This window comes from Orbicella franksi, chromosome 10 (assembly GCF_964199315.1).
Source record: "Orbicella franksi chromosome 10, jaOrbFran1.1, whole genome shotgun sequence".
NCBI lineage: Eukaryota > Metazoa > Cnidaria > Anthozoa > Scleractinia > Merulinidae > Orbicella > Orbicella franksi.
Window position 1 is genome coordinate 12,358,585 of NC_138154.1, and position 8,397 is coordinate 12,366,981.

Sequence of the window (8,397 nt, forward strand, 5' to 3'; positions counted from 1 at the left end):
CCCCAGTACTGACAGATAATAGAGTTGACGAGAGAATTGCATGATGTGCACTCCTTGCCGTGGCTGAATCTTTCCGCTCCGCTTCTTTAACATTTTCCCTCACTATTTTCTCTATGGAAATGTCCAAGGTTTTTCTTATTAGGTTTTGGCACCGTAACGGTTGAGGTTGTGGACTTTGCAATCGACCTCCCAAGTCTTGTCCCAAGTTCTATTTCAACTTGCATTTTCGTCTTTGACTCGATCTAAAATTAAAATTGTTACATTTAATGAAAATTACCTGGAAAATAAAGGTACAAGAAACTGCATGATTATGGCCAGGCGCCCAGAAAAATGTTATACAACCGGGAGGGGGAACTCCCACATGAAAGTGACGGGTATGCTCGTCGTCTCGTTTAGGGGTGTAAATTATGCATTTTGGTATCACTTAAGGCTGCTTAAGGCTGCTTAAGGCAGTTAAGGTGTTCTGGACGTAACGCTGATATTTTTAGCCATCGAGGTACGGTTTATGGTTGCACGCGAAAAAAACCTGTTGGTGGTATTATTACTGGAGTTCAACTGTAATTTAATTGTCCCAAGCGCGCGACATGTGTCCATTTCCCGTAACTCTTATTTGTCTGTCTTTTGAAAGAAAAAAATGGTATACTTTGGTATCAAGGAATTAATGAAAACAAATGAACAACAAACAGGTAGTCATTACTGCTACGTACTTGTTCAATACTGTCCCTTTCCAGCACTGACGACAATAACCTGCTCGCTTGGTTTGGTCTTGAGGCTGTTTTAGGGGTGGGAGACTGCAAAGAGGCTCTGGAGGCTCCCTTACTTGTCTTAGAGAAAAAGTCTGTCATCTGTTTGCATCCTGTTGAAAATAAGAATTTGAGAAATTAACACGTACTTGTCTGACTTGTTCACTGCGGCTTAAAATTACATAAAATTATCACATATCCAGATCTACCAGATCAAAGTGGCATCGATTACTTTTCCCGCGAAAAGTCCGCGGGAGTTTCCTGTTTCATTGATTCACTGCATTCCACCAGCACGTGTGTCATTCAGTTCATTTCGGTGTTCGTTCCACTGTCGTTCAGGCGTCGTCAACGTTTTAAACTTTTGTATTTTCAGCTTATATGAAATCTGCAGTATGTCTAATATCGATGAAGCTACCCTCGGAGATAACTCTACCAGCACTACTCAGCGGAAGGTAAGTCTTAGTGTCGGACATCTTGCAAATTTCAGAAATTTTACAAGCCGACTCAAGGTGTTGAATTACGCCTTTGTAGATCACTGTGGAAATACCAGAACATGAAGAGGACAACCTTTACAGTTCCTCGAAGAATGTGGGGGCAAGGTTTGTGAAGGTAAGTCCAGTTACTCTTTGGAAGGAAAACAGAAATTTCGCCCATAATAGTCTGTTGTGAGGCAGTCCGAATTCTGATTGAGAAATCTTCTGAATCTTTGTGTCTAGATGCAAGTGAGGAAGTCGAAGAATCCCCGCAAGAAACAGGAGAAAGCCCATCGACAGTTGCCAATGAGATAAGAAGTTGGCTTCGCCAAAATCGTACGGTTTCGGTGGCATTTTTCGCCAAGGAAATTGTGAAACGCTCACAGGGGACCGTGTCATCGCTTCTAAACAATCCGCCGCAATCATTCCCAACTGGTGCAGGGAGAGAGCCGTGGGAATCGATGAAAACATTTTTGTCAAACCCAGAAGAAAAGGCAAAGCTGCTGGATCAGCTGAAAGCGAGCAAAGGTGAGCACTTTACTGATTTTCATTGCGTTGAGTTACAAACACAGCAGAAACAGGCATCTGAATATCTGGAATCTCTCCCTTTGTTCTGAAACAGACAGCGGCGACAGTGGAAACAGCAGAAAGCCAGGAAACTGCGCCGCCAAAGAAGAAGCGAAAGATTTTTGACAAGGTCGAATTGGCTAGTTTGGACACAGTTTATCAAGCTTCAAACGGGCTGCCAACGAACAGTATGATTGAGCGGTTGGCCGAATCTATGGATATAACAAAGACCCAGGTAATTATTCCGAGTTCTCAGGAGTTCTGCATAACTGTACATGATCACGTTATTTAAGCTTACCTTTCGGCTTTGACCGTTGTATGTTGTTTTCGTCGTCTAGTATCCATCCCGCTTTCACTTGATGGGCCTTTTCCCCCGTATGCCGTTTTAGCAACCAAACGGCTTGGAAAGATTTTTGAAATTTCAACGTTACTTGGCATGCATCGCACCTTAAGCTGTTTTCAAAATTATCTGGGGATGAAATCGAGTATCCTAAAGCCTTAAGTTGCTCTTGAATAGCATTATTGGTCTGATGAGGTGCGCTATATGTAGTTATAATCCTCAAAAGAAAAGTGACCAGAACGGGAAGTAATATCATGGTTGAAAATCGCTGAAAATCGAAACAATCAGCTCAAACTGCACGCCATTGTGATCAAAGCTCACGTCACCCGATGATTCAGATCAGTTGTTCAGATTCACACCTTAACCGAGCTGCCAAATGACCCGAGTAACCGCGGGAAAAATTCCTGCGGCTCGTCTTTTGTTTTCATATTCAGATTGTATAACGCGTAACGCATTGTGCAATGAAGTGTGAAAATGTAGACTGAAAAAAACGTAAATTAACCCATGAATGATATACTAAAACATTTAAATTTATTCTATAGGTAGAAAATTGGTTTCAGAACCATCGCCGAATGGCGAAGAATGACGCATACAAACCAGGAGAATTAAGCCTGAAGAAATAAACTTTATCGGACTTTATTCATTGCTTACTTTATGTACCTTTGCAGACCTTTGTTAATAAAATGATTTCCGAAGCCTATTCACGTTTATTCTGGTTTATTTTATTACAATTCAGTATAATTACATCACCCACCATTCAGAGCTGACGAGCTGACTCGTCCCTAGTCATCTCTCCATCGCCAGACTAAGAGACGGCTGGAGAAGAGTCAACATTCTCGCAGTCTCTCGAGAGTTATTTTGCAGTTCTTTCCTACGTCTGGATATCTTCAACACTAAACACTACACTTAATTATTCTCAGAAATTTACACGGATAAATCAGATAATAAATTTCATCTTGCAAGGCGTGTGGACAGGACCTGTTGGAAAAATAGGAAATAGTGAAAATATAAAATTCCCGAAAATTCATATCAATCAGATATCAACAGTATAAAGGACAGCGAAAGGAACAGCTAAGCGAAAAGGTGTGTTGTTGACTTGTGTTTCTTCAAAACACTGTTTCAAATTGTTCAAAGTCTGTCAAAGTGTGTTTCTGTTCTTGATTTTTGAAACCATTCAACTGCATACAAACAAATTCAACAAATTCGAATCATCTCAAACATTCGTGCGTACTGCGAGTGCGTATACGTACATGCTGGAACGTGGCATACCGAGAATTTTTTAACGCCAATCGATGACAATCGATGAGTTGCGACCACTTTTGTGTGATTATCGATTGGTCATCGATTGGCCGATACCAATCGATGACAATTAACTAACAAGGCATCGATTGTCATCGATTGATCGATTGATTTTCCGATCATCGGTTTCATCGATTGTTCAGGCCCTGTAAAAATGATCTCTGTCAGTTTCGTTGTTTGGTAAAATAAGCTTAAATGTACGGTGGCCCATTAGGGACAACTTTACAAACCAGAAAAACACAAAATAACAAAAAATATCACTGCAAACTAAATCAAAGATACTACGAATGAAGTCAAATCAGCACTGCCAATGAAAGATCGAATGCACTCCTATAATTAACGCATGCACACCGCCAAAAAATTAAACGCACACTGCAAATGAAAGCAAAACGCACACTGCTAAGTGGATTGCAGACTGCAAATGAAAGCAAAATCAATCTCCAAATAAAGTAAAAAAAAAAAATCTCACAGCAAAAAACTGAACGGACACTGCAAATGAAAGCAAAATCAACACTGCAAACAAAAGTTAACCGCACGCCACAAATGAAAGGCAAATAAACTATGCGCACGCATTTCAACGACAAGGCCTGAGAACTAGTAGTAAGCTCTAAGATTCGCGCCCTTTTTCGAAGACAGAGTTTAATAAATATGGCGTCCAGTGGAAACTCGAGCAGCTCCAGCTAAGACGAATCGGCTGAAACAACTCAACACGGCGATTTACCTCGTGGGTCAGAAAGAGATGTTATTACGTATTACTTTTACAGAGGTCTTACGTATAAGCATATTACTCTGATGTTGGAGAAGCAACATAATATTACAATGAATCAGCGAACTCTTAAGCGAAGGCTGAAAGACTACGGACTTAAAGGCTGGTTTTCACTAGAGCATAAGCACAAGCACAAGCATAAGCATAAGCACAAGTGAAAACAGCCACGACATAAACATAAGCATAAGCAGAAACATAAGAAGAACGAACCCACTCATTTGTCTTGTGCAGTTTTCACTAGTAACGCGCTCGACATAAGCATAAGGACAAGCACAAGAAAAACGAACAGTTCCGTTTTTCTTGTGCTTATGCTTATGCTTAGGTCGAGCGCGTTACTAGTGAAAACTGCACAAGACAAATGAGTGGGTTCGTTCTTCTTATGTTTCTGCTTATGCTTATGTTTATGTCGTGGCTGTTTTCACTTGTGCTTATGCTTATGCTTGTGCTTGTGCTTATGTTCTAGTGAAAACTAGCCTTAAGAGACGTGAAAAAGTAGACGAGGAGCTCAAGGAACGCGTCAGGGATCTCATTTTACAAGAAATATGTACTGGTCCTGATAGCCTTAATGGCTACAGGACTATGTGGCATGTCTTGCGTCTCAGACACCGGATTAATGTTCCTCGGCGATTAGTAGAGTCATTATTAAGGGAGGTCGATCCTAGGTGAGTTGAACACATAAGGAGCCGTTGCCATCAGCGCAGGATGTATGTGTCACCTGGATCCAACTTCTGCTGGCACATGGACGGGTACGATAAACTAAAGCCGTTTGGCTTTTCCATTCACGGCTGTGTCGACGGCTTTAGCCGAAGAATTATTTGACTCGAGGTCCAACGATCGAACAAAAATCCAAAGTGTGTAGCAAGCTATTTCATTACGCATGTCAGAGCAGCACACGGATACCCGATGCGCGTCTATACTGACCCCGGCACTGAAAACGGTCTGGTTGCTGGAATGCACTGCTATTTGAGGGCTGAAGGATTGGATGAATATGTAGGATCGAAGTCTCACAAGTATGTATCGAGAACTAGGAATCAACGTATTGAACGTCAATGGTCACATTACAGGAAACAACGTTCAAGTTGGTGGATGGACTTCTTTCAAGACCTTCGTGAATCGGATATTCTCGATCTGATCAGTGACTTGCATAAAGAGGCTATTTGGTTTTGTTTTGCTGATCTGCTCCAGACTGATCTGGATAAGGTAAAGGAATATTGGAACAGTCACCGTATCAGGAAGTCAAAGCATGCCACTGTTTCCGGTGTTCCCGGCATGATGTACCTCCTGCCTGAGGATTTTGGACACAGCGACTGCTTGGTTCCAGTATCCCCACACAAGATCACAGAAATTGAAAATAGGTTTGAAGGATTCGATAATGAAGATGATGAAACCAACCTAGTTTTCTGCGAGTATTTTCAAAACGTCATGGAAAAAATAGCTTATCCCACCCCACAAGCATTCTGGAAGCAGGAATTCTTTTTGAGAAGCTAATCAAGTTCGCAAAAGGTGAACCCGAAATTTCTCATGTTCTGTGACCGGGGAAAACACTTTGCTGAGGACTCCTGTGGAGAGAGGAAGGAGGCAAGAACATAATAGTTCATGCACTGCTACCAGCCAAATAACATATTGTGGGGTACCAGAAAATATCCCTACTCACCCCAAGGCCTTGGAAAGTCCATAGGGGAGGGGACTTTCCAAATCCAAAATCTTCAAAGAAAAAAGTTTGAACCAAAACTGGAATATCCGGAAGGCTGGGGTCAAACCAACAACAAACCTCTGCGGGAGGAGTATGGATATTATCTGGAACAACACAATCATTTCTCACCATAAAATGGTGAGGGGCATCCTCTTCAATGGGATATGGGTATCATTTCACCTTCCTAGTGTAATGCAAACAAATTTACATGTTCATTTACTATGTTTCATTTCTGCATCTATGTCCGAGATATACTGAGAATTTTGAACAACCCATCTTCAATGACAAATCCATGTAATCCAAACAACAGGCTGCTTGCAAGTTACAGAATTTTAACAAATTTATTGAAACCATATTACTAATTAACACTCGAACATTCTGTCGGAAATGGCTTTGGCCAACACTTGGAGACAATGAAAGGTCATCTTAACTCTGCCAAAGGTCTTTTCGTGTGTTATTGCAGTGTCCATGTTAAATTTAAAATCACTGTATGTGGTCATGTGAGCCACCGGTAACTGTACCCAAAGGGCACAAGTAGAAACTGTTGGGAAACAAATTTGGTGGTCAGTGCTGCAATGAATGAATTTTACTGTTATGCCAAAACTGTTCTTCCCTGAGGGTAAAATTGGCCTCGTGGTTTTCCCAGTAAGGAACTGGAAAATATCTTCAGGGCCGTCGGTAGACTCATTGTCCCCTATACAATAAGACAAAATATAAAAAGCTATCAGTACTAGTTTATACTAACAATTAGCAACAAATCTATCAGTACTGGTTTACGATAGGTCTCTTTTCACTCTCTAGATTATGAGTGAAACACAAAATGAGATATATTAACTCCGGGAGAGGGAAGTTACCCCCCTATAAATATTGCAGGTGTGGTTGTTGAAAATTTTAAAAACACCCCTAAAACAACAAGAACAACAACAGCAACTTCATTTCACCTCAAAGGTACCAGACTCTCATTTAGTGGGTGTTGCCTCCTAAGAGGCACAAATTAAAAAAAAAGCACTGGCATTAGTGTTTAAAAGCGAATAATTCAGAAACAAAAGTAATTTGCAAAACAAAAAACCTTTACAGTTACTTTCATTTTTTACATCCATAAACGTAAAGGCCCCTAAAAGGTACCGGGACAGCTCTAGCAGAACCCTCAGTGGTAACAATCTGCAAATGGTACCCAAGAGATCCCTGGCCTTTTTGGGGGGAGTATTAGCTGTTAGCTCTTGGAGAATGATGGCCATGTCCTGCAGCATGTCCCCATATATGGTATTTTCTTAAAACAAAAAAACAAACAAATCGATAACATTTATCACTTTCTCCAAAAGTGAACTTTTATAGGAAACCCTGACTCACTTTGGCGTCCTAAAGATTTGGAAGATTTGTCTAGCACCACTCTTGGAAGAATTGCTGTTCAGATTAAAATCACTTTTAGGAATATACACTCATTTTGACAATTGCAATTTTTGTATTAACTGGCCGATTTGAGATAATAAGGTACTCATGACTGTCTTCTGTTTCTTCAACATATTGATTGAAATGAGCCATTATAGCTGTTTCTTGTACTTTGTTTGTGGACCCTGATTGCGAGTATTTAGCATTTAATGCGTTCATCAAGTATGTAGATGTGACCTGCATTCAAACCAAAAAATTTAATCAGACCATTAACTTTGGGAATTCATTTGGGAAATCAATTAAACTGTTCAGTTATATAGTAAAAACTTTAATACAAAAATTATATGCCAAAGGATGAATGTGAACAACAATAACAAGACAGGGGATACATGGCTGATTGTGTGGAACACAGCTGTCTAGGTACATCAATAAACTCAAATGCTCATCCCTTTGAATGGCAAAATCTTCCAAACTTAGTGAGGGACACAAACAGCACAAGTGATTAAAAGGGAGGAAGGAAAACTTTACAAAGATAACAAAAAACAAGGCAGGTGTCATCCAGGAAACTCTTACATTGTAATCCTCTCCTGGTACAAAGAGTTTTTGCATCAGTGATGGATATTCTTCCATGTATCTCAGAAAACCGTGAAGCTTCAGCCCCTCTCTCATCAAGCTCAGCTTTCACTCGCATAATGGTGTTCTGAAGTGTTATAACCCTAAAAACAAATTCTCTCTGTTACATATGCAAAGTCAACCATGACATGCAATATCACTGTTAAATTCGAAGTGAACAAATGCGGAAAAGTTTCTGATCCCTAGGTAGTTTCTTTAAAAACTGTTAGATAAGTAGTACTTACATCTATTTCACATTTCAGATTTCAGGGTGTTTTCCTGAAGTTATAGAAACAAAGGTAGAGGTTAGGGAGAACAGTGCAAAACTGAACCACTGTCAGCTGTTTCCATTTCTGTTTGACATTCTCCCAACTAACTACATGTCTTTCCTTGATCTTTTAAATACACAGAGAAAATGTTCTATTTATTAGTAATTGTTTAATCCATGAAAAAGCTGCAGCATTTCAATGGAGTTACAGAGAATCGCTGCCTTTAGCCAAAGTAGTCCATAATAA

General features: G+C 40.2%; 1 protein-coding gene and 1 pseudogene across 1 annotated transcript in view; one reads left to right on the forward strand and one right to left on the reverse strand.

Moving 5' to 3' along the window:
* LOC145500485 (uncharacterized) overlaps window positions 1–3,925 on the reverse strand; it is a 5,700-nt gene extending 1,775 nt beyond the window's left edge. The window contains exons 1-2 of the mRNA XM_081480016.1: window positions 1,837–3,925; window positions 1–1,756 (exon numbers count right to left, since the gene is read on the reverse strand). The exon at window positions 1–1,756 is cut by the window's left edge and continues 1,775 nt beyond it. The gene's annotated coding sequence lies outside the window, so the exon portion shown is untranslated. The remainder of the gene's footprint in view (window positions 1,757–1,836) is intronic.
* Window positions 3,926–4,767: 842 nt separating this feature from the next.
* LOC145500484 (uncharacterized) lies at window positions 4,768–5,720 on the forward strand (annotated as a pseudogene).
* Window positions 5,721–8,397: the final 2,677 nt, after the last annotated feature.